General features: G+C 36.0%; 1 protein-coding gene and 1 long non-coding RNA gene across 6 annotated transcripts in view; one reads left to right on the top strand and one right to left on the bottom strand.

Annotated features, from left to right (window-relative positions):
• The window catches only part of LOC145665058 (ATP-sensitive inward rectifier potassium channel 12-like), a 286562-nt gene that overhangs the window by 108031 nt on the left and 151539 nt on the right, over positions 1-26992 (top strand). Inside the window, exon 1 of one of the 4 annotated variants that reach the window (XM_081732314.1) lies at positions 16192-16340. The exons of the other annotated variants lie outside the window; for them this stretch is intronic. The gene's annotated coding sequence lies outside the window, so the exon portion shown is untranslated. Of the gene's footprint in view, positions 1-16191; positions 16341-26992 lie in introns of those variants that run through there. 4 annotated transcript variants of the gene reach the window in all.
• The window catches only part of LOC145665062 (uncharacterized), a 119261-nt gene that overhangs the window by 44842 nt on the left and 47427 nt on the right, over positions 1-26992 (bottom strand). The window lies entirely within an intron of this gene.

Below are 26992 nucleotides of genomic sequence, written 5' to 3' on the forward strand. Positions count from 1 at the left end.
CCAGCAAAAATATTTCGTACTAATGTATGCATAAAAAAAGTACTAGATCTGGGGAAAAAGTACTAGCTAACATTTTATGACATTTTACGATATTAATATCTTATTAAAAGGTTTCCAGCAGCTTCCCTCCCCTGTGGGTGAGAGAGTGACCTCACATTCTTTTTTTTAAAAAAACACGCAACTTCAAATTTTTTTTACAGTCAAAATTCGATACAAATCGTGCAAACCACTTACAAGCTCTCAATGTTGAACTCCCAAACTAAAAGTCCTGGCGGAATACCTGCTTAATTGTCGTATTAGAACTCACTGTAAAACCTCTAAAATAACACAAGTATGAAAAATATAGAGGATGTCGGGAGAAAACAAGAAATATTATAAAATGAACTTATTGAGAAAAATCGAGTTTAATTCCTTAAGAGTCTTCATCCCCGCGAAATTAAAATACCGCTAATTTTACAGTAATTATGTGATATCTTCAAATAGATAAAAAGATAATCGAAATGTGGAACAAGAGCGCCGTAGACAATATCATTTTACATGAGAAACCGTTATCACGACTCACTTATCTGCTTTCGATTTCGAGCAATTTAGAAAATCCGCATTTATTTTCGCGTTTCTAAACGGCTGAAAACGGAAACCCAATAGGTGACTTTGTGGTAACGGTACCTCATGCAAAATAATATTGTCTAGGGCGCTCTTGTTCCATATTTCAATTATCTTTTATCTATTTGAAGATATCACATAAATACTGTAAAATTAGCGGTATTTTAATTTCGCCGGGATGAAGATTCTTAATAGCTTACTGTTTAAACGGATCACCAAATATGTAATATTGTTTATTGTGGTCATTTATTAGTTGGAGGAGGCGATCAGACGGCACCTATGTCCCACTTCCGCTCTACCACTGTTGAAAAAGAAAAGGCAGTAAAAAGTGAACTGAAATTTTCGTACATTGCAAAATTTTCATAAGATTCACTTTTCTCTCCCAACTGTATTTGTAAAAAAAAAAAAAAAAAAAAAAGACGAGGGGCAGTAGAACACTAAAATATAATAAAAGGTACTAGATCTAGTACGAAAATACAAGCGGTGGTCACACTGATAGTGACTGCGATGACTCGTGAAGCCTGGGCTTTAGACACCAATCATACGACTGATTTGCGTCACGTGTGATGAATCGGAAGAATTCGGTACGATTCGTAGAGCTGTCTTCCAAATGGACACTTGAAAAAAATCTGAAACAGAAGTTCACCAACAATGTTGCCAAACTGAGGGAGTGGCGAACGAGTGACAAAGAAACAACACTTACAAAACTATAAAACGTACGCTAACAATTATTCAGATAAAACGCTAACAATATAATAGCAATAATATATAAACAACAATAACAACAAAAATAAATAAGACAAAACTTAGCGGCAATCTGACAACACTGTACCGTCGGGAGATGTTCTCCGTATAACACGAGAGATGGCGCTGGAAATATTCCAGGGATAGGGCTTATGACTGTTACACACCCTCACGCTCTATTGGATGCTGAAATTGGTATTCTAGGTCAAGCTTCACGACTCCACTAGATCACTTTAGTCGATATGTAGAAGATTTATTTTGTTGCAATATTGAAATGCTCGCCATTTTGATATTCATGACACGCTCTGTTTACTTTCTTTCAAGTGATGCGAACATACAAGAACTGTTGATTTCAAAACTGTACTTCAATTCTCGGAAATTTTTCAGTTTTAAGTGACACGGACACGGTTATGTGTTGGCTAAAGGAAACAGTGATAATGAGAATGAATGAAATAATGGAATGAAGAAAGTGGCAGGAAAGGGCAGAATCCCGAGAAAACCCACACACACGAGTCTGGCATTACTATTTTGCACTGCTATTGTTAATCTGTGCGTGGGAGGTGAAAGAATATTCTAAATGCGCAGATAGGATGTAATTTCTGAAGGTATTAGAAGCGATTTTCTTTCTTTCTTTCTTTCTTTTTTTAAATACTATATTTCTAGACATCATTATACAATGGCACCCAAGTTCTTAATCTTCATGCATAACAATATCGAATGCTTGAATATAAGTAAGTTATCATAGACATTTCCGTAATTTATGGTAATATACCTGGTAGCTAAATTAAAAAAAAAAAAAAAATACATCATCACAGTTGGAAAGCAGTTAGTAACATTATAATTTAAATAGGTTCCTGCAAAGAGTTTGAGAAAGGTACAGCTCACAGATGACGAGAAGAACCCTAGCAGAAGTAGTTTGACGTAAGTATGGGCTCGCCCACTTTTCGCACGGGGGTTTCAAATGACACCACAGAATAGCACATATAACTTTACCCGGAGTAGCAGACGACATCTAAGCATAGACCACACCTCAAAAACCGAAAATGGACTTGACCGTGTCGTTGATCTTTCCCCACTTCCCCTGTTTTAGGGTTCTTCTCGTCATCTGTGAGCTGTAATCATGATTGATTACAGTTATTTAAAAATTCATTCGTGGTATAAACACATTTGCTACTGCATTAGAAAAAAAATGACATTTCTTGCATGCGTATAAGACTGTTACTTTTCAATTTGAAGCTTATTGGTAGCTCAAAGCAGTGACGGTTTCAGACTATTTCCTTCGGGGTGATTTTCAATACACAGGGAATGAAAATAGTACTGCGAAAATATCGGTAACTCACGTTGAGCAGGATTGGATATATGCCTCAGGGGCAAATTCGTAGCTCTGGGGGAGGGGATTTTTCCCTTTCCGAGCCACCGTTTGACGTTAGTCTTGTTCACGAGACAAAAACTATCTTTTTAAATTCGAAACTATTGAAAACGTTTCACGAGTTTCGTAGGCAGCACTAATTTACCCCAGTCTTAGGCATCAAACTGTTCTAATATTACATAATAGATACTATATAAACTATAAAGTGATTGTAGCAACAGAATGAAAAGCAATTATCAAAGTTCAAAGATACGTAAGTCACCACACAATATACTGTAATTACATGTTGTTATATCACACCCTTAGGGGACGTCTCGTGATGAGAAAGGATTGTGATGATTTCCAGATGAAATGAAGGAAAAGCTAGACATAATTTTTGTACATTAATTTACAAAGCGAAACTAAATAAGACGAGACGAGACGAGGAAGCCGTTTCGTGGGCAACAATACCTGAATCATCCTGTCTCAAAGGACAAACAGACAACTTTCTCTGCATATACAAAGTGGCCAACAATTAGATCTATGATGTTTGATTGACTGTAGTTTTTGTAATTCTAGACAAAAAGTTTCGATATGGCAACACTGTGTAGCTTGAGAGTGAGGATAACGATCAGTGGACTATGCCGCCACATAACGCCATATCACAGCGAGAGTGGCTGAACGAAACATTCCCGAACCGCTGGATCGGTCGACGTTGGTCTGTGGAGTGGCTAGCTTGATCTCCCGACTTGAACCACCTGACTTTTTTCTTATGGGATGTTTTAAAAGACAAAGTGTATCAAGATCATAACGCAATTAGGCAGAACTACGAGAACCTATCACAGAAGAGTATCACAGGATACCATTACGGGTCTGTCAAGCTCCATGTGACAACGTTACTCTTCGTCTCCAGGCACGTATCGATTTCGATGGTGCAATTGATGGACTATGCAGAGACTAAAATTCTCGTATGGAAATGTATGAGAGTAGGCCCCTAATGTGTTTATGTTCAGCTTTATATTAAAGTTATGTTGCTATTTCTTTATCATAGTCCTTGAAACGCCACATATATAATTATGGACCACCCTGTAGGAAACATGAAACACAAAAATCCGTTGAAATACCGAATTCGATTTTTTTTTTCGTGATCATCACACTTTCTTTACTTGTATCGTCTTGCGATACAAGTAAAAGTAATTATATCTCTCTTTCCCAGTCTAGTAGCGTGTCTTCGTGCACGAGGTAACAGATTCGATTCTCGGCAGGAGAGTACCGAAAGCATAATAGAGGATCAAATCCAACTGTAAACTGCAGTTTTCGTTGTATATATCATTGGTACTGACAGTAAACATAAAATATTGATCGATCAATCTACTGACAGTACTCATCAATTTCTTGGAGAAACCGCCATTTCCTGAGTAAAAAGAGAGAAGTGAAGTGTCACTGTTATGTCGACATACTCCTTCGAAACAAATTCCATCAAAAGAAGAAATCATTCAGCAATTCAATCATAACATCCGATTGGCTGAGAAGAAATTTCTGTTTACAAAACAAGCCTTACTGATTGAAGATTAAGAATAAGAGATTGTGCTATAAATAAAGCTGATTGCTTCAAATGTTTCGTATCTTCGTTTAATATAGTGTCAGAGCGTAGGTTGAAATTATCCTGTTTACCTTTTTATTTATTAAAACAAAAAAAAAATCTTAATCATCTTTCCCACTTAAATTAGGTTATGCTACAAGGCCATAAAGATCTGACTATTTTTTTGCTTTTTAGGTCAAGGGAAAAAATGAAATGAGAAAAAGACGTTTATTAGAAAACGAGAAATAAAAAAGTGTGAATCTATTGGTTTGGCGCCTTCATCTGGATCTGCTCCATTATACGACGACCGCAATCAACAGTGTTTGACAATGTTTGCAAAAGTAAACTTTTGTCTGTTCAATGTCATTAAAAGAAGAAAAAAAAAAAGGATGAGCTATGCAACACAAAATGCAGCAGATATTTCGAAAGAATTCATTCATAAAAAATATCACTTGTTGCACATTCTATGCACCGAGTTTATTTTTCTACTCCATTGAATCTTCTCTTCTTCAGATCAAGATTTGGAAAACACTACGTGAATTAACTAGCTAATGAATAGCTTGTTCTATGCATAGTCTGAGCACTTGTATATAATAATTTCATTGATTCATTGGTCACATTACATTTTCTTCCTGGGATGGTAATGGGTATTTTTTTAATATTTTCCATTGTGCTAAATCCAAATATTTAAGACAAAATGTTCCGTTACGCAGTGACGTAACTAAAGTGGGGGGCAAACGGGGCTTGTGCTCCGGGCGCTGGATTTAGGGGACGAAAAAGTGGGCAAATATTTATTTTCACTATAAGGCAATGAAATGAGTTTTAGCAAACTAAAGATCGTTTAAAAAATGCCTCAGAAATTAAGGGGAAAAGCTCTCTCCTTTTTCTACAGCGCACTGTACACCACTTATGAAATTCTGTGATTAACAAAATTTATCATTTGTCTTTTGCTTGTTTTTCATAAGTGAAAGTAGATAATGAAATGCAACTTTACATCTATAGAAATTGCAGTGTTGCCAGAATAACAATCCCCCCCCAAAAAAAATCTAAGTTAACGCAGCGACTAGAGGAACGAATTCAACTGCATTTGATTACGTAACACGTTGTCTTGGAATCCTGTGAACTACTTTTTAAATAATAGTTGTATTTAGTTTGTAATATATAAAATAGTTTTAATATACAGTTATTTAAAAAGTAGTTCCCAGGATTCCAAAACAACACAATACGTAATCAAATGCATTTGAGTTCGTTCCTCTAGTCGCTGCCTTAACTTAGATTTTGGGGGAAATGTTATTCTGGCAACACTGTAATTTCTATGGATGGCTACACTGAAAATTCTTGAGGTTCATATTTTCTGTTGTAGAATAACATTATCTATGATTGTGGTAAGTTGCATTTCATTATCTTCTTTCACTTATTAAAAACCAAGCAAAATAAAAATAAATTTAGTATTATTTTTAGTATGTCAGGCTCTTAATTAGTTGCGCCGTTGAATAGGGCGTTGATAGCATGGTATCAGAAGCTTTGAAACATTTTTATCTTCAGTTCACAAGTAGCTGGAAGTGATACTAAACATTAAAGAAGGCGTCTGTCATATCATTAGTAAAGAGGGAGAAGTACTGGATGTTAAAATACAGTCGCAATCCGTAACTGCCTCGCCTCTTAATTTCGTTGAAGAATCGAAACAAAAGACAAATGAGAACTTGCTACGTGAAACAAACAATGAAGGCTTGACAGACAGAAATGAAGATTAAGGAAGTATTTTCGAGCGCTTGTCAATCTGCCTGGTGCTCTGATTAACATCCGTAAAATTATATTTTACGAAATGTTGCATTCGATTATAATTTTTGCATGTCATAAGATTTTTTTGCATTTAAATTTAACTCATTTCCATAGAAGCTTCAATCTTATTGTTGTTGTTGTTGTAGTATATTAGTAGAAAATTACAAGTCTAGCTTGTCAGTAGTATGCCATTTACAATGGAAATGGGAAAATGCGTTGAAGGTGATCCTCTGAAGTAGATGCAACAGCCTACAACAGATGCCAATCTAAAAACGATCATTTTAATAATAAGGCAAGGGTTGGACGCTTTTCTCAATCTTTAAAATTGCTTCTGATAACATCTTGGCATTGGCTACTTGTGTTGATCCGCAATGCTCGGAGCGTATCATGACTGGGTTTGACCTTCTAATGCTATTATTGTGTTGGGGGAGGGACATTGATAAACTTGATTGTAGTGATAAGGAATCAATTTTCTATTAGATCAAAAAGTTTGATCGAAGGTCATGAAAGATATATATAATTTCAGGTTTTCAAATCAAATACCGGTAGTTAGACCAGATATACATTGTTCTCAGTTTCATGGATAAATCTATAAATTGTTAAGTGTAATTCACTTAGGAATTGTAACCTATCTCTGAAAGGGTGTACTTAAAGATCAATGGAGAAAGGGAAGGTTTTATAATGATTAGGGCAACCCAAAAGCATAAAAAGCATAACAACAATTTACACGTGTGGTTGGTACCTTGAATATGGTTGTGGTTGTCTAAGGGTCAAGAAGAAACTAATTTTAAAAGCAAAATAAAGCGTAATTCTAGAAAATAAAACATAAAGCATAATTTAAAATATATAACACAATTCTTGAAAAATCATATTAGAACAATTCTTGGAAAATTCTGTTTAACTGCAAGTTTAACATACTATATTAATATTTTTTAAAACCAATATTTGCAATGCAATTTTTTTTAGAACATAACAATGCAATAATGAAAAGCTTACTTTTTATTTCTGTAAACTTTTCGGTGCAATCCTTTGAAATGGAGACCTCACTCCAATATGCACCTCTAAGGTGGATACAAGTTATAAATGAACTGACTCGAGTTTAATTAAATATGAAATAAACTGGTTGCATAAAATATTAATAAATAGATCAAGATGTTTAGAATATTTAATGTATAGTAAATATTACACATTATATACGATTAATGTAAAACAGTGATTGAAATTAACAATAAAGCTTAATAAAGCATAATTTGGAAAAATAAAGCATAATTTAACAAAACATAAATCATAATGTGGGATGCTCTAATAATGATCATTCGTGAGCTGCCGTTACAATAAATAAATTTAAAATTTAGAATGCCTGTTTTCTTTCAATGTTGCTATCAAAATATAATCCTAATATCTTTCTTTCTGTACTTATTTAGAAATTAGAAGCTACTACTTACTGAAGTAATCTATCTGTCTTGTATGATACGAAACAAAGGAATTTCTTGAGCTCCTTCGTGGCTAAGCAATTAGCGTACGCGTCTTTGGCGTGGGAGACCCCGGTTCGATTCCCGGCGTGAGCTCATGTGGTTCGGATTCCACGTTAATTAGTAGGTCCCATCTCATATAGCCTCGCTAATGAAAGGGACGTTAAACTCAAAATGAACTCAACTCACAGGAATTTCTTATGATGGCTTTGTTTAATGCCTGAAACCTATGCAACCCATCTCGCATCACTATATTGTTGGGTTGCATAACTTATAGGATGGTATGTTTAAATTGGTCGCGTTGATTAAGTTATTTTTTTTGGGAATACCAAACTGAATCAATATGAAAAATTATAGAATATTTTGAGAAGCTTTTGTTGTATTATTATGTAATAAGACAGGTGTTTAATCGTATCAAAAAGTTCGACTGTGTAGAGTACATGATATTCCTGAAATGTACAGTTTATGATTCTTTTTACATAAAACTGGTTTATTCATTTAATTGTTTCCTTATTATTAACGTTTAAGGGGAAAACCCTCCAAAGATGAGACATGGAGTTTGTAAGTAACAGCAGAAACTTTCAACTACTTGGTTACCGAATGACGGCAGGTGACCGAAAAAGAAATTATAGAAAGGAGGAACATTTTACCAAAGCGTTAAAGTCTGCTGTGTAATAACTTAATGACATCATACCTACTGGAGCTAAAATGCATTTACACATCACATACTTTGTAACCGCAATAAGTTACGCTACAGAAACAGTAACGCAAAAAGAACGAACAAAATCGAAGGAATGGAGGTGAGATTTCAAAGAAGCAACCTCAAAAGAACAATAAGGAATAAAATAATAAAAAATATAACAATCAACAAAATAAAAAAAGAAAGAGTAGAGAAAATTAAGCTACGATGGTGTAGAAATGTAGAAAGAACAAAAGAAGAACGCTTACCGAAGGAAATATAGAAATGAAAGGAAAACGACCAAGACAGGACGAAGTACAAAAGGATGTAAAAAGACGGAAAAGGAGATGAGAAAAACTCAATGGATCTTGAGGGAATGTGGGTGAGAATTAGAATTATATAGCTGCAAATGAAAGTAAGAAAACTTGCCTAATGTGTTAGTGCTTGAACTTAATATGGGGCCACGGTGGCTCAGTGGTAAAGTGTTCACCTCTGGTGCGTTGGGTCGGTTCGATCTCCGCTCAAGGTGGTGGACAAACATCGTGTGCGTGGGTTTTCTCGGGGTTCTTCTGTTTCCTCCCACTTTCTTCATTCCACCATTTCATTCATCTATCATCACCGTCTCCTTTAGCCTAGCCGGCATAATCGTGAGACGTAAAACTGAAAGATTTCATTTTGAACTTAGCATCTTTTGTATCACTAGTAGAACAAAATAGTTTTGTCTTGTAAATTTTATATTTTCATAATGTTTTCGTTCCATACATGCAAAGAGTAAGAGAGATTACATTTTTTTTTTGCACAGAGTAGTGACAATCATAATTATCAAATAAGACACATTGGAACTTTACCAATAAAAAGTGAGAAACGATGTTCTGGTAGTGATCTGTCCCCCTTGCCTCACCACGATGCATGCCTATATGTATTACACACCTAATACATCTATACAATACAACAGCAATTTACGATACCTAAAATACGATCACTTGTTCATAAAACCCAAGTGAAGAGATTGAAAACATGAGATATCTCTAGATTATGAATAATCGTCTTTTGTAACAGTTGGTTTCATAGTGTCGCATACGACACATGATAAAACAAAAGGTCTCCATTTTCCTCCACACTAGAAGATCAAATATAATCAAGTGGGTATTTATCCCCAGGGCTTTAACATGATAAATCAACATGCATTACAAAAATAACGCGTTAAACAAAGAGAAGTAGAATACTTACGTAATCGTGTCATTTTCTGGTTTCTGCAAGATTTTCTTCCCTCCAAAAACGCAACCTAGGACCATCGAAAAGCGTTCTTCAATTGTCAAGCTTCCATCGAATGCAGTGCCTACTCTGACGACAAGGAAGAGAAGTAAAATTCGCGTGTCGTATGTGCCATATTGCCACTTTATCAGGGCAAATAATTCTAATTTTGTGTGTGTCGTATATGACACTCGCCGTCTGAAGAGGAAAAAATTAATACTTTGAGACGGTAACGTCTCTTGGTTTATAGCGAGAAAATTGCCTTCCCTTAAGATCCGCCATTAAGAATGAGAAATGGTCGAATGAAAGTCATTAGAGGAACTTGTGAATTCTCCGACGTGGCAGGATGCTGGGTTAAAATATGAGTAATTATAATAATTCATTTTTATTATTAAATTTTGTCCCTTGCCTGAGAAACAAGTTAATGCTACAAAAACCCTTAATGATTGTAAATAATAGAGAGAGAGAGAGAGAGAGAGAGAGAGAAGATGGTCGAATAGTGACATTATTATAGAATCAAGGCCTCGTGTCATTGTGGGAATTCCGACAGAAGGACAATTTCTAAAGCATTGCAAAAAAGAATGTAATTGTTTATTCATTCCTGCTACCTTCATGCACGTCTACTCTATTATACTCTCAAATACATTTTATTTCTTTAACAATAGAAGTAATTCTCCTGGCATTAAACAAGGATTACTCTGTTCTTTCTTAAAGTATTTTATAGCAAAAAGTTCAAGGACGTGTTTTTTTTTCTTGTTTCGTGATCACTACAAAATAACTTATTTTTTGTTTTAAAAAATTAAAGAAAGAAACAATATCCTGAAATACTCTGCAACAGCAGGTGCAGTTCAGAAAAATTACAGGCCATTTCGTCACTTGTGTTTAGAGATCGGCTTTCTTGTGATGTTTCTTAAGGTCAAATTTATTTCTTTTGGTTATTTACTTGTTGTCCGCCGTCAAGGCTAAAGGGTGGTGCGTAGAAAGTGGTGGAGATGCTTTCGAGTCTGTTTTTGTTGACTACAAAGGACATTTTTTTAAAGCGCCGTCACAGGCATAACTAAAGTCTTTCCAGCCTTAGAACAAAGTAGACGTAAACAAAGCGAAACGTATTACTCCGCGGCTTATACGTGCTTCGGTAGTGAGAGAGACATGAAGAGCAAGATTGTCTGCTTACTGTCGTCGCATAATTTTCAAAGTGTAAGGCTACAGTTGGTTTAATTAACGCACTGACACTGACTACTGCAATGTTGGAAATGTGTATGCTCTTAAATCCTTATATAACGAGATTGCCTCTATTCCTGTTGTCCTCTTTTGTGTTTTATAACACGAGACGAAAATGGATTATTGTCACACATCATCGCCATGAAACTCTGCATTCTACAATAATTTTAAATGAGTGGGGTAGGCGCGCGAACGCATACGCATGCGTAGTAAATACCGTATGTCCAAATATAGGTGAGGTTGAAATAAAGCTATATCTGTTGTTAAATATTATATATATTGCGTTTATTATCACAAAATGCAGGATAAATTCAGATATCTTTATTTGAAATTATTATTTTAGTAGGGATTATATTGCGGTAGGATACTAGTGCAGTGAGACCAACAACCAATCACTGGTCATCGACCCACTGGTAGTCAGGTGGGTTTGTTTACATCTACTTTTTTCTAAGGCTGGAAAGACAATACATGGGAGAGGTCTTCTAGAATACTATTAGCTCTCCCTACAATACCAATGGACAACACGTAAGGCTCTTTTCATTTTCAGAAGTAAAGAACTAGCAAGATATCCTGGTTACTCCAATGAGCCAAACATTAAGTTTTGTCAATTTGGTCGAAAATTACTTACGAGGATTTACCCTCATGTACGTCATTCTGTTCAGCTTTATAAGTTCCATCGATTGATACATGTCTGATATTTGGACATCTTTCCTGATCCGTTAACGGTCTTCAATACAGCGAAATTAAACTACCGCTAATTTTAGAGTTTTTTTTCTGTAATATCTCCAAAACAAATAAAAATATTCGAAAAGCAGAAACGTAGTGAACTAGACAATATGATTTTGAATGTGATACCTTTACCACAGTTCACCTATTTGCTTTTGGTATGCCGCTATTTACAGAATCCGCAAAAAAATATTAAATCTATCCACTGTTGCAAATCGGAAGTAGATAGATGACTTGTGATAACAGTATCACATGCAAAATCATATTGTCTAGTTCACTACATTTCTGCTTTTCGAATATTTTTATTTGTTTTGAAATTATTACAGAAAATCTCTAAAATTAGCGGTAGTTTAATTTCGCTGTAGTGAAGACCCTTAATACTACACCTGAGGACTCGGTGGCTCAGTGGTAGAGCGGTCGTTTCTGATGCTAGGGATCCCTGATTCGATTCCAGACCACGCGAGTTTGTGGTGGACAACATCGTGTCCGTGACTTTTCTCGAGGTAGGAGAACTGTTAATTCAATTCTTTATTCCAATAGTATCTATACTTAATTTCGTATATTGAACATCGACATCTTGTAAAAATTTCGTGCCACGCCTCGCATATATTCTTCGGTGCTATTAAATATTATTACTTCTGCTGAGAGATTATCACAAAGTAATACTTAAACAAACGAATGTTGAAATGACGTAAACAATAATAAAAACGCTTGCTTTAGTTTCGAAATAGCCTTTCCAAATAGCATCTTAAAGAAATATTACTCGCTGTATAATTCGCACGCAACTTGCTGTTACGTCAGCATCATCATTTTGCTCCCCGATAGACAGACTTACAGGCTGTTCCTCCTCCTTCCGTGCGGAATGTAGTAAATACGCGTTGCCATTGCTAGTGGCGTAAATTCTTCGTTCAACGAGGCAATTAATCGCCATTTCGTGAGCTGAAATCGTCAACTGTTTTGATGCTTATAGGCGTTGGTCCTTGCCTCACCCATCCAATCACATCACCTGCTTTCGGAATTGTAACGGCACGAATGTTATTAAGAAAACGTTTGTTTCCTCATCCAAAGAACGTTTCTTGGAGGAAAATGACGCATATAATGTTTTTTGGTCTATAAAAAAGTAGTGCTTACTACGCCGCTTCAAAATGTTGGATATGTTCAGTTCCAGTGGCGTAGGCAGAAATACTTCTCCGAGAGTCTGTAATTTTATTTTACCTTAAAGATGGTTCTTGCTTATGGTTTGAGAGTAGGGTTGCCAACCGGCCGGTTTTTCACTGGCCTGGCCAGAAATATTGCTGTTATTTTTATTAAGGCCGGTGACCGGTATAAACTTCTTACCAGCCTCTATATGACCGTTTTTTTTTTTTTCAAATTTGTATCTAGTTCGAAGCAATTTCATCTATTTCAAAGTATAGATTTAGAAAGTAACTTTCATTCTGTAAATCCAAAATTGTCACCTTTCACCATCTATCAATGATTAATATATTTTGTTCGTCAGTTTAGATAGTTTTAAAGAGATGACAGAGACTGTATCAAGGAAAATTTGAAATTTACTTTCAAGGAATTTTATACATTTATTGAGAGTGAAAAAGGACTTCTTAAAGCAATTTGCTGTAGTTGAAGTATAAGTTTAAAGAATAAAATTCATTTTCCAAATCCAAAATTGTCACGTAAACATTAATACACTTTTGTTCATCTGTTTCAATGATTTTAAAGAAGTGGCACTTACTGGTAAATACAATCAAATTATCAATACCGACTTCAGTTTCTCATTTATAGCACAATGTATCTATTAAGCGTGTTAGTGAATTTACTAAGGATATGCAGAATACAGGTGCTAATGCACTTTTGTTCACGATAGTACATTTCCTTTCCATGGATGGGTCCGAACAGAGATATTTCATACTTAGACCTATATCATAGGGAATTTTGAGGAGTGCCTTTTTTTTCAGAGTTAGCAACCCTATTTGAGAGTCTCTCTCGTCTTCTATACTTGTTATCATTTTCCAAACTTTTCTTTATAAATAGAACTTTATTTGTATCAAGAATAGGCGGTTTAGCCATAGGAGGTTTAGCCGTCTCTTGGATGAGTGACTTCCAACATTTTGGTCTGAGGATAGAGATAGGTTGCAGACTGTACTGTATTTCTGAATAAGGGAATTGTGTTGAGAATAATAATGACAAATTACAGTACTGAGGTTAGGTCTTCTTATGCAAACTAAGTTTTCTTAAGGATATATTTGTTAACTAATGATTTATTGGATTGGCCGATATTGTCGATAGACCAGTCGGTAGGCTTTGATTTGCGGCAAAAACGAGTGTAAGTTGAAATACATGGCATTCTATATCATATAATAACCAGTCGTGTGATAATTTTGTACCTATGAAAGAACAGTAAAGTGTTTAGATCCATGCGCGCTGACTACGTGGATGCATCCGGGGCTCCAACACCCACAAAAATAATCTTGTGGGTGGGACACACCCACGAGATTTTTAGTTTGATAGAAACGAAATGAAATAAACATTTTTCACTTGCCATTATCAAAAAATAATAAGCAATTAAAACATTGAGATGGAAATTAAAATTTCTAACGTCTAAAACGTAATTGTTTCAAATGTGTCTGAGCAAAGGCAACTAAGCCACACACTTCCCCCTTCCTTCCTTGTCTCAGACCTAGTCAAAGAGTAGTAATGGCAGCACCTGAGGACACTTTTGGCCCCTGGGTCCCTGCCTCAAGAGCCATGGTCCCTGGACCAGGGTCAATGACCTAGGGGTACTTAGGACAACCTCCGCTAGATTTTGGCAGGGATACCTTGGCTCACTCCCTACATTTTGGCAGGGGTACATAGGACCGCCCCCTTAAATTTTGGAAATTACCAAATCTAAAAATTTGGTATGGTAGCCTAGGACCAGGGTATGTACCTCTATCAGTATTGGGTGTCCATCTCGTTCCCTTTCATGGGTAAAAAATTGCCAAAAATTCAAATTGCAGAGGTTTTTGACCTAATTTATCCCCTTTGATGAGGCCTCATTACCTTATATGGTTATGGGCGTATACAGGGGTCATAAGACATGGGTACGTTGATGCACCCCTTTAAAAATTTGGGAGGGGTACCTTGGCCCATCCCTTAAATTTTGGAAATTGCCAAATTTAAACATTTAGTTTAATAGTATAGGAATCTAATATGTAGGACTATAAATTTGGGTGGTCCACCTCGTTCCCTTTCATGGGTAGAAAATTGCCAAAATATAAACGTAAGCAATACGTTGTACCACTTGTTCGGTTATTGACCCTGGGCCAGGGACCATGGGTCCTGAGGCAGGGACCCAGGGGCCAAAAGTGTCCTCAGGTGCTGCCATTGCTACTCAAAGGCAGTCTTCACAATGAAAAAAAGAAACTATATTGTGAATAGAATTGAGCACAGCCCTTGATGGCAGTGCCCATAAAAGATTTTAACTAAAATGAACTCAGTCAAAAAATATTGAGAGGCCCATGAAAACATATAACACGACTCGCCATTGATACGAACCCACATAAAGTTTGGGAAGTCGGCACCGTTGTTTAGACCCCAAGTTGTAGTTTAAGATGCCAGATCAAATTGACTCGATATCAAATCTTTGTTTCCAACTCTTAAGATAAAAAGTTGGAACCAAAATACTTTTTCGAACGTTACATCAAGAAAATTTTGTTGACGACAAGTGATGTACATGTTTGGAATTGCAGATAAGCCAAAGGTAAGTTTTCTATTTCTTCAAGTCAAATGAAGTCACCTGAACCTTGGTTGGATTTAACAGGTTGACTGCCAAGGTTAATTTGAGGGTACTGCTCCCAGGAGGCCATAAATTTCTTCTTACCTTTGGCTCAATTATGGATAGTCATGTCACATGTTTGTCGCGATATTTTGCTTCTCCCGAAAATGTACCAATGGGAGCCGAGCTCCATATGTCATGCTCATGGTCTCACAATAATTTGTGGCAATGAGCATCATATATAATGCTCATTAACCTGAATAGGTTAGTAATTTGTGATATCGAGCATGAGCATCATATATGCTGCTCATGGCCCCACATATGATGCTCATGGCAATCAACCTTTAATTTTCTTGTTCAGAGATCATCTAATGACGGTATCAAGCGTCAGTTGAATGATGGGATTGATTTGATTCAAATCCATGGTCCAATAAGCACAACCTCGCTACTATTTAATCTTCGGTTCTGGCAACATTGTGGTCACATGCCATTTCACTAGCAAAGCAATCTCTTCTGCTTATCTTCACGACCCCCAGGTTAAGAAACCCTGCTTTAGGCTAAGGGAGATGAGTGAACGATTATGGTAGAATTGGTGGAATGAGAATGTGGAAGGATATAAGAGTACTGAGAAAAACCACAGATACGATATTGCCTATCACAAATTTACTTAGCTGGTGATCGAACCAGTGACCCCACGCACCAAAAGTAAGCACTTTACCACTGAGCTAACATGCCGCCATTATTATTTTGACAAAATGGATTCTCAAAAACAAGTCAGAAGGAAAACATAATGGTCAATGACTGGGAAGCTGCAGACAAACAATTTTGTAAATCCTTAGGGAAACTAACAACAGCATAATTTGTAACCTTGCAGCTGAAAAATAAGGTTGTTTAAAACTACTTAAGTCGACTGATAAAGTTTAGATTAAAAAAAAATGCAGTTTAGATAGAAAGGTGATAAATCACAAATAGACCTTCAGTAGAAAAGAAGCCATTTAAGCTTTTCCCAAATTAGTAAATAAGGAAATACATAGAAATAATCTTTAGGGGCATAAATACAACGGTCAGAAAAATAGACGGGATCTACAACCGTTCTAGTTACTGAGGCAGAAAGTATAACTACAGAAGAGCGTAACTAAAGAGCCAGGTGGCGCTGTTAGTTGGTAAATTCAGAAAGCGTAAGTTTTACAATCGTCTCTTTTCTTTATTTCTTGAAGTAAACAATTACAGCGTATTAGTTTCAATTAGCCAAAAAAACAGACCAAACTTTCTCGAGACAAGTTAACGAAGTTTCATGTAAATTGGTTTCTATATCTTAAGCCATTTTTAGTTTTAACTTAGTAATTTGTTTCTTACAGATTTATGTTTGTTCTTTATTAATTCAGTTTAACTATGGTTTCTGCAATTTGTTAACACCAAAATAATTATTCATGATGTTAAATTGCAGTGCAATACATGTTTCTAAGAATTAAATTACTGAAATTTTGTAACAAACAGTCAAATATTGTATTTCATCTATTTTTATGCATTATAAAACATGTCCACAAACTCAATGGCATAGAGGCTTTACTATCAATGTTGAATTGCATACTGGCTTACCCAAAGTGCTGTTTACAAGGCAAGCAGAAAGAAGTTCCATATTCGGGAAGCTTAGAAATTCAAAACCAAAGAAGAAAAGGTAATTTCTTTTTTATTTCTGAAAAGTACAGAAAATGCTGTTTTAAATCAACGTAATTTCAACTAACATCACTCAAGCAGTGGTTTATTTATTGATAGACGATTACAGCCGTGTGTTTCTGTGAAGAACACTGTCGGTATTGCAGATAAGACAAAATTGAAGCCCTAGCAATTGTGAAATTTTCCGGCCCTGTTGTAGTCCGAGATCATCCAGGTGCCGGTTTCAATGCAGAATCCGTTTGTCTAAACTTTGATACCCAACGGTGAATATTGTTCTCTTATCAGACGCTGGTACTGGAGACCTGGCATTTTTCGTAACTTTTGAACAACAAAGGCTCGATGTTCTCCGGAACACGCCAAGACATAAATGAAAAAGCGCATATGCTGCTATTTGATGATATGCTTGTCACCATTGTACACACTCCCCGTCCGAAGCTGTGCCCCTCCGAAATCAGGGAGTTCTTTCCTGTATTAAGATAAGTAAAGTCTACATCTTATTTTACACTGTAATGGGAATATCCACGGGATTTCCCTCGGATTTCAATTGGATGTGCCTGCACTGAGAAAAAAAAATGTAGGTGGCATACTTAAAAACGTAGGTTACATTCGTAATTCCTGTAGTTTCTGGACTTAACGTACAACCGTATATAACATCCTGCAGCAAACGTATAGCTGAAAAAGTATGTATTATACGTACTGTCTGCACAAGTGCAATGACGTCATTCGTGTGACGTTATCTGCAGTAACAAGTATATACGGAGGTAATATCTAGCTTTGTGACGTCAGGGTCGTATGTAGCATGTGGGTTAATAATGACGACATACACTGACTATCAGGACGGAGCATGATTTCAAGAAGTATGCAATATACGTTCTGTACGTATGTTTCTTGCGTTCAACCCCGAGACAGCATCTATATTGTACTTGTGCCCCATACGTACGACTAGATACAGTATACGTATTGTACGTATGTATTATACAGATTTTCCTTATGTCGCACACAGCTTGTCCAGATACAGCATACAGAATATCCGTATGCACCATACAGAGTGCATATATGTAGCTTACAGACTGTCTGCATGCAGCATATAGATTATACGTATGTCGCGTACAGGTTGGCCATATGTAATGTATAGATTGGATGTATATAGCTAATAGGTTGTCCATATGAAATATACAGATTTTACCTGTATCGAATACGTATTGCCTTCTTGTAATGTATGGATCGGACATATGCAGGATCTAGAGTGTACGTATAGTGCACCATTATTAAAGTGCTGCAACATACTGCAAAGTGCATGATACATTCTTACTGTAATGTTGTCAAATATTGTTTTACTCTGTATGAAAACAAAAATAGCTTAAAATATGGTTGATCTCCTTTGTGCCAATAATAATAAAATTAACAATACTACACTTTTCAAATCTTAGTTTGGAGCAGTGAAACTGTCCAAAGAAATGTATTTACCTGCAGGGTGTCCTATAAGTTTGGGCTTCCTGCTAATTCGTTGGAAAGCTACTGCAAAGTCAAGTGTTGAAAAGTGACACAAGCGTTAATTTTAAAATTATGGGCACAAAGCAGGGGCGGATCCAGGACGGACTTCTGGGGGGGGGGCGGTCGGCGGTAATACTGCTACTTTTAAGAGCTCCAAACTTGTTATGGATGGGTTTATTTATATATAAAATAAGAAAGTTTCCTCTTGTGGGGGGGGGCGATCGCCCCGATCGCCCCCCTCTGGATCCGCCCCTGGCACAAAGGAGGTTAACCATATATTAAACTATTTTCGTTTCCATACAGAGTAAATCAATATGTGATATATTACTGTAAGAATTTATCATATGGTTTGCAGTTAGTTAGTTGCAGCACCTCAATAATAATGCAAAATGCACAGCCTTATACAATCCTATATTCAAACTCAAACAAGATTTACGTACAATCATTTATTAAGCTGTTATCATCCATTGCTTGTACGATATAAAGATTATTTTACCTCATTCTTTTCCTTAATAGTATCTTCTACTAAAGTGCAGTTGTTACCACAAGAGGCCTGAATAGAATTTTCCAGAAATAACTTCTCTGTACATTTTAATTAACAGGTTTTTTTTTTTTTTTTAAATGTCGCAATAATTAAAAGTGTGGTGTCAGCCGGAAACGCATTCGCTTACAATATTATTCCTACTCAGTACTCGCCATTAAAAATGAAACACCAAGAAGGAGACTGGGTAGATGCGCCAAAGTTCCCAGGCCGATACCTAATAGTAAGTGCAGAATACTCTTAAACGTTCGCTGTATTCGCTGTGTGACAACGTGGTGACAGCGGAGGCGTTGTGCAGCCATCGACTAAACATATTTATTCTTCCCTGCTATAGACATTCTGCAAATTTGGACTTTCCTGGATGCATCCTTCTTAGTGCAACATTTTAAGGAAAGAGCAATTTAACAGTCTCATACATTGCTTAAAGAAAGAGCAATGATTCTCAGAATTACTCGGAAGATATATATACACAATAATTTAAAACGGTTATTTCAAACTTTGCAATTCAAAGCACGAAAAGAACTATAGATAAAGGAACACTGATTTTAGCCAAATAGTAATTAGTAAACTCAATCACACTCAGTACCATTAGTTGCTTGGTGTTATCCGTAAGTCAGAGATCACGGTATCTCATTTCGTATAGATTTTTGCATTTGTTTAACGCTAAAAATGTATTTTATCGCTAATTGAACCCAGTAAAACTAACTAACTAACTCTATGGCCTATGGAACCCGGAGGTTCAGTGCCGCGTTCACAAAAGCTCTCCACTGACTTCTATCCTTAGCTAATTGGATCCAGTTTGTACTTTGTATTCCTATCTCTGCGAGATCCATCTTAATATTATCCTCCCATCTGCGCCTAGGTCTTCCTAATGGTCGTTTTCCTATGGGTCTACCAGTCAAGACTTTGAAAGCGTTTCTACTTTCTTCCATTCTAGCTACATGACCTGCCCACCTAAGCCTCCTAAACTTGACGACCCTAACAATGTTGGGTAAACCGTATAAACTATGTAGTTCCTCGTTATGAAGCTTCCGCCATTCCCCATTCTCGTTCCTCTTGGGTCCGAATATTCTCCTCAGGATCCTGTTCTCAAATACTTTCAGTCTATGTTCTTCCCTCAGAGTAAGCGACCATGTTTCGCAACCATACAGAACAACAGGCATGATTATCGTTTTATATATTTTAAGCTTCAAATTCCTCGACAGAACTCGCGACGACAAGAGATTTTGAACCGAATAGTAACACGAATTCCCTGCTTTTAGTCGACATTTAATTTCTTCGTGAATATGATTTTCGTCTGTTAATATTGATCCTAAATATTTGAAAGTATCCACTTTATCAAAAGTATTATTTAATATTTTAACGCCTCCACAATTTGCCCAGTACCATATATATACCGACAGGACGTACCTTAGTCACAAGGTGACATGAGTGAAACACTAAACTATTCGATTGACACCTGCGGCCTTGTCAACACTAGAGAAAGTTACAAAGTGATTAAGTAAATACGGAACATAGTTCATACAAAGTATAGCGATGTATGAAGTCTCCGTTTCATACGACTTGGATAAAGGATACATCTGAAATAGCAACAAAGAAATATATAATGATTTCTCTGGATAATTTGGATTAGTCCAGAATTCGAACACACACACGCTGGTAAGTCCAACATTTTTTTTTTTTTTTAACTTCTTTCTTCGGATTCCCAATAAAGTTGACTACTGAAAAGCTGAGTTATAGATTCTGTATTAAAACAACACCTTCGCTAGACATGTTCAGTATACACATTGTCTTACATACAGAACAATACATTAGTTATTAATGCATGTCTGAAATAATAGTGCTTCGTATAGAATTTTACTTCATCCAATCGCAATAGCACAAAGATAAAAAATATTGCTAGGGATAATGTTCTTATTACAGAGAAAAAGAATTAAAATGACTTAACATTAACAATCATTTTCTTTAAACAGAGATAATATTTTATTATAATTTATGGAAGAAAGAAATAATTTGTAGTACAGTATCTTTATTAGGGTTATATATTCGTACAAAATAATGTAAGTACAACTGAGTCTGTCTTCAGAAAGGGCGTACTTTTAGCCACAACCTACACTGCTTCTTTTGACTGTCTTTCAAGCAGAATCCTGGTTTGATGCACGAAATACCTGCAACAAAAATCAGAAAATATTTAAAATGTTATATTCAGTGTGCTTAATTTGGTTGTACTTAACAATACAAAGTATCTTAACATTTTTGAGATTAAATGGACAAAATCTGTTAGGTCAGGTATGGACTTTTGGGTTGCACGTAGAAAAACTATGAAGTGTTTATTGATGCTGAACAACAACTCAAAATGTATTACCATTCAAAAGTAAGTGGGTACCTCAATGGTGTTCGGGCTACCATGGGGTACCTAATGTCTGTATTTTTTAGATATATGAAAATATATGTCTCTAAAATGTAAGGAACTGACATCTGTTTACCGAAAACCTCAACTCGGTAACCTTATGGATATCGAGATATGGGAAAATAAAGAGCGACACTACAGAACTGTGGAGTTTGCGTACTAGATGGTGCAGTTTCGGAAACGTAATTACGAGGGCTTACAACAACCTCAAAAGTAGTTTCAATTAAATACACTACACACACGCCCTGATGGGGGTTTTCGGGTACCATGATATTCCCAGAACTCTCATTTCTAAATATTCTAAAATATGTCTTAATAACGTTTTAAAGAACGTTAGAGGTGTGTGTTTACCGAAACCGCAAGTCGGTACGCCTAACAGTTACCGAAATATGGTGAAATAAAAAGCGACACCATTGGTACGTGGAGCTTGCATATTAGACAGTACAATTTAGAAAATTAATTAAAATATGACTATCAAGATATTGTCAAATAAAGGGAGGATCCATATAGTTATGGGGTTTTCGTGTTAGGTGGTAAAATTTCCGAAACCGGTCATGTAAAGTTAATAAGCATCAGTAGCAATTTCATCTTAAAATAATTAGGTATTTCCATGGAGTTTAAGAACATCATGGGGTCTACCAAGATTAAATTTTAAAAGTTTTGTAAAATATATTTTGACATTTGTAAAGAGTATTAGAAATATGTATTTACCTAAAAGTTCCAGCTAGTACATCTAGCAGCTAGAGAGACACCATACAATAAAAGCGTATTAGATCTTGAAATTTCAGAAAACAATTATTGATCCTAACAAAAGTTAAATAAGATGGTACTTATATGGGTTAAGTGAGAACCTCAGACTCGTCAGTACAATTTCGATCGAAAGATTAATTCAGCTCTAAATTTTCTTTGGACAATTCCAAGCGTTCATCGGGCTCTGAAATAAAGTGAACATTTTTTGTCAATATCTAATATAGCAAGCGAGATAAAAATAGAGACCCACATGGATTTGTACTTTTGAGTATTTGCTGTAAGAAGAAGAAATTTCAGAAAACAACCGTATATACCTTAATAGACAATTAAATGGGCGGGGGCACAGTGGCTTAGTGGTAGAGTGCTTACCTCTGGTGTATTGGGTTCTTGGTTCGATCCACGGCCAAGTCAGTTTGTAGTGGACATCGTATTCGTGGGTTTTCTCGGGGTACTCTCCTCCCACCTTTGCATTCCATCAATTCTGTCAACAACATTCACTTGCTTTAATCATAATCTCCCTGAGACTAAAATGCATAATCGTGGGTCGCTACACTGAAATATTTCCTTTTATTTAATTTTAAAATTAAATAGGGAGTTAAGTATGATCGTATTTCTATGGGTTAAGTGAATACTCCAATAGTTTCTGCAAAAAAAAAAAAAAAAAAAGATTAGTTAAATACCCTACCACTAAGCTACTGTGTCCCCGCCCACTGAATTGTCTATTAAGGTATATACAGTAGTTTTCTGAATTTTTTTCTTTTAGGAAAGACCCAAAAGTACAAATCCATAAAGATCTCTATTTTCACGTCATAAAATATATAATTCCTTATATCTTATTTACTATCTTAGATATTGACAGCGAATTTTCATTCTTTTGCACAGCTCGATGAACCCTTGGAATTGCCTGAAGAAAACCTAGGACTGAACTAATCTTTCGATCGAAATTGTACTGAGGTACTGATTTAACCCATAGAAGTACCATCTTATTTAATTTTGTTGCGACCAATAATTGTTTCCGAAATTTCAAGCTTTTATTTCACAGTGTTTCTCCAGATGTTAGATGTACTAGCTGGAAGTTTTGGGTAAATACATATTTCAAATACTGTTTACAAATGTCAGATTATATTTTCAAAAGCTTTTAAAATTTAATTTTGGTAGACTCCATGATGTTCTAACACCCCATGAAGATATCTAATTACTTTAAGATGAAATTGCTACTGGTGTTTATTAACTTTCCATGACCGATTTCGGAAATTTTAGCATCTAACACGAAAACCCCTTAACTGTGTTGGTCCTCCCTTTATTTGACAACATCTTGATAGCCGTTAGTCATATTTTAATTCAATTTCCGAATTGTAGCGTCAAGTATGCAAGCCCCACATACCTATAGTTTATTTTCCCATACCTCGGTATCCATAAGGCTTACCGAGTTGCAGTTTTCAGTAAAAAAAAAAAAAAAATCAGTTCTTTACATTTTAGAGACATGTATTTCCATATATCTAAAACGCAGAAATTAAGTACCGCATTGGAACTCCATTGGAGTACTCACTTACTTTTGCATAGCAGGGTAAAAACGCCAGTGGTTCTCACTTTAAGGTTGAAAACATACTATTTTGTCTCTTCTCTGAGCATCGTGAATCTGTCGGAGCTGTACCATAGTTGGAAAGACTCACTGATCCTTCCTATAATGACCATGTAGTTAGAATTAAAAAAGGAGTAGCCGTTGGAGGAAAAACAATATTTTAAAATCCTTGCACCAGTAGTCGTCACCTTAAAATCAAAATGTTCCAGTAGTAGTCAGGATTTTCTACCAGTGTTCGTCACTCAAATAACTTGACATAATTTATTCAAAAACGCACTGTGTATCAGTTTAGGGTTAAGAATACAATATAAAGTAGTAAGCTTAATAACTTTGCATCACTTTTAGCACTCAAGAAATAAAATAAAAACGTTTTTACATACTTTTTAAAGCAATTTCAGAGAGAAAAATGTTAACTGAATTCAAAAGTTAACTGTATATCACTTCCACGTTAAGAGTACAATATTAAATACTATGTTTAATAACTATACGTCACTTTAAACTCTCAAGAATGAAAATAAACGTTTGTACATACATTTTAAAAACAATCTGAGAAACAAAATAAGTTAACTGAATTCAAAATTTAATTATACATCACCTTAAGCTTGAGAATACACTATAAAATACAGAGATTAATAAAAAATGAAATCTTTAAGTTTAACGTCCCACGATTATGCCGGTTAGGCTACAGGAGACGGAGATAATGAGAAATGAGTGAAATGGTGGAATGAAGAAAGTGGGAGGAAACGGGAGAACCCCGAGAAAACCCACGAGCACGGTGTTTGTCCACTACAAAGTCCACACGGCGCGAGTTGGGATCGAACCAGGGACCCCAAACACCGGAGGTTAACACTCTACCACTGAGCCACCGCGCCCCCCTGAGATTAATAATAATGCATTACTGAAGAATGAAAACAAAAATGTTTTAGCTACCTATATTGTATTTACATGTTACCGGTATTTCTCATTAACTTTTTTTTTTTTGATACCTCATGATCAAGTGTAGGGATGCGCAAGAGAAAAGATTTGAGATTGTCTCCTCTCGAAAAGGTGCCGCGAAAGTTATGTCTCGTCTCGAAAACTGGATCCGTTTCTATTGGAAGAGCTCTATCTCGTCTCGAATTTCGTAACAAAAATTCTGTCTCGTCTTGTCTCGTGCGCATCTCTAATCAGGTCCATAGCCAAAAACTTCATTTCGGAGGGGGTTCGATAGGGCTTTGGGATATCCGAATTTAGATATAGATAATCGATATTGACAAACTATCGAAACTTGTTCGAAATATCGAAAAATACAGCAATATCGAAATATAAACAATATCAAAAATCGAAAATATAGAAATATGAAAGAGATAAAAAATATGGATATATCGATCAAAAATGGATATATGATCTTGGAATACGATTTGGTGGAATAATGAGGGAGAAAAATAATCATTGATTAAATATTAAATTGAAAAGAAATAAGAGCCTGACGCTCAAATACTTATCTATCCGGCACCCATCTTGATCCCCATAAAATATCATGAAGTGCTTGATTGATTCTAAACCCAATAATAGTAATAGTAATTTAACAACAAACACAGAATATATAATTTACGCACCTTGAAATGTAGAAATTAATGATTGTAATCCCCAGCTTTCCAATAGACGTTTGATTTCTCCAAATGAAGATTCGGATATCTTGTTTCTTCTCAAGCAATAATGGGTTACAATAATCAGTTGCAGTCCAAAGCCAAGTCACTAAGTTAAGCATGAAAATAAAGAATTCATTAGTTAGATGCATACAAAATCCTACGCATATAAATCCGAATCTACTTGTATTAAATTGTAAATTTAAACAAACTAAATTATACTACTTTGGAAAGCGTCTCCAAATATAATGTTTTCATTCTAAAGTGAAGGAATTTTTAAAATCGGATGACCCGTTTGCGCTGTACACTCGCTATGCGTCCAATGTGAAATGAAAATGCAACATTGCCATTTACCTGGACCCACAACGTAAGTGAGTGAAGTTACTGTCTTTTACGCTAACATGTCGATGGCCAGCCCCCGTTTCAAACAGTAACTTCATTCACTTATGTTGTGGGTCCAGGTAAATGACAACGTTGCATTTTCATTTAAAATTGGGTGCATAAAGAGTATACAGCACAAACATCTCGTCCGATTTTTTTTAAAAAGTGTTCACTTTAGATTGAAAACGTCATATTTCGAGATGTTTTTCCTCTTACATTTTGTTGTAACTCTGATAATAACAGAGTTATCCTATGTCAGGGAACGTTTGAGACATCCTGTATACATCATAAGAAGTTCCTTTCTAAATTCTACACGGATGTGGTTTCATTGAATGTGAGGTGGGTGATACACATTAGGCCTTTTGGGAGTACGTCACACGGACGACCGTAATTTTGTGTTCAAAATTTTTATGAATTGATGGGATATGTGATACATATGGCCACGGACTAGAATTTTCTCAGTATGTCAAATATGCAATCAGATTTCATGCAGCTTAATTTGGTGAAAAGCTATTGCCAATTGAACGTTACATTTACCTCTTTCTTGCAGATGTTGAACCATGCCGTTAGCACGTGAGGAATGGATCGAAATAATCAAACTGTGGGGCGGGAGGAGTATATGTGCAGTGGTTGCCGATTGCAGTCATCCACAATGTGACTCTGTGTCACATGTTTCAGTGTCACAGTAATTAACTAAATTTGAGAAGACGGGGACATTCGTGAACATACATCGTAGCGGTTCAAACTCGCGGAACCTTTTTCCTTCCCCATTTTGAACCGGTACATGAAAATGCCATTTTCTCCATGTTTGCCTGCGCCGATTTTGAAAATTCCTTCACTAATCGATTTCTCTCGTCGAGTACTACAAGAAACAGTTAAAATCTCGCGGGCCCTTTTTTCTTCCCCATTTTGAACTGATACATGAAAATGCCATTTTCTTCATGCTTGCCTGCGCCGATTTTGACAATTCCTTCACTAGTCGATTTCTCTCGTCGAGTATTACAAGAATCAGTTAAAATCTTGCGGCCCTTTTTTCTTCCCCACTTTGAACCGGAAAATGAAAATGAGATTTTCTCTATGTTTGCCTGCGCCGATTTTGAAAATTCCTTCACTAATCGATTTCTCTCGACGAGTACTACAAGAATCAGTTAAAATCTCGCGGAACCTTTTTCCTTCCCCATTTTGAACGGGTACATGAAAATGCCATTTTCTCCATGTTTGCCTGCGCCGATTTTGAAAATTCCTTCACTAATCGATTTCTCTCGTCGAGTATTACAAGAATCAGTTAAAATCTTGCGGCCCTTTTTTCTTCCCCACTTTGAACCGGAAAATGAAAATGAGATTTTCTCTATGTTTGCCTGCGCCGA

The sequence above is a fragment of the Thermobia domestica genome, chromosome 11 (assembly GCF_964235325.1).
Source record: "Thermobia domestica chromosome 11, izTheDome1.hap1.1, whole genome shotgun sequence".
Taxonomy (NCBI): Eukaryota; Metazoa; Arthropoda; class Insecta; order Zygentoma; family Lepismatidae; genus Thermobia; species Thermobia domestica.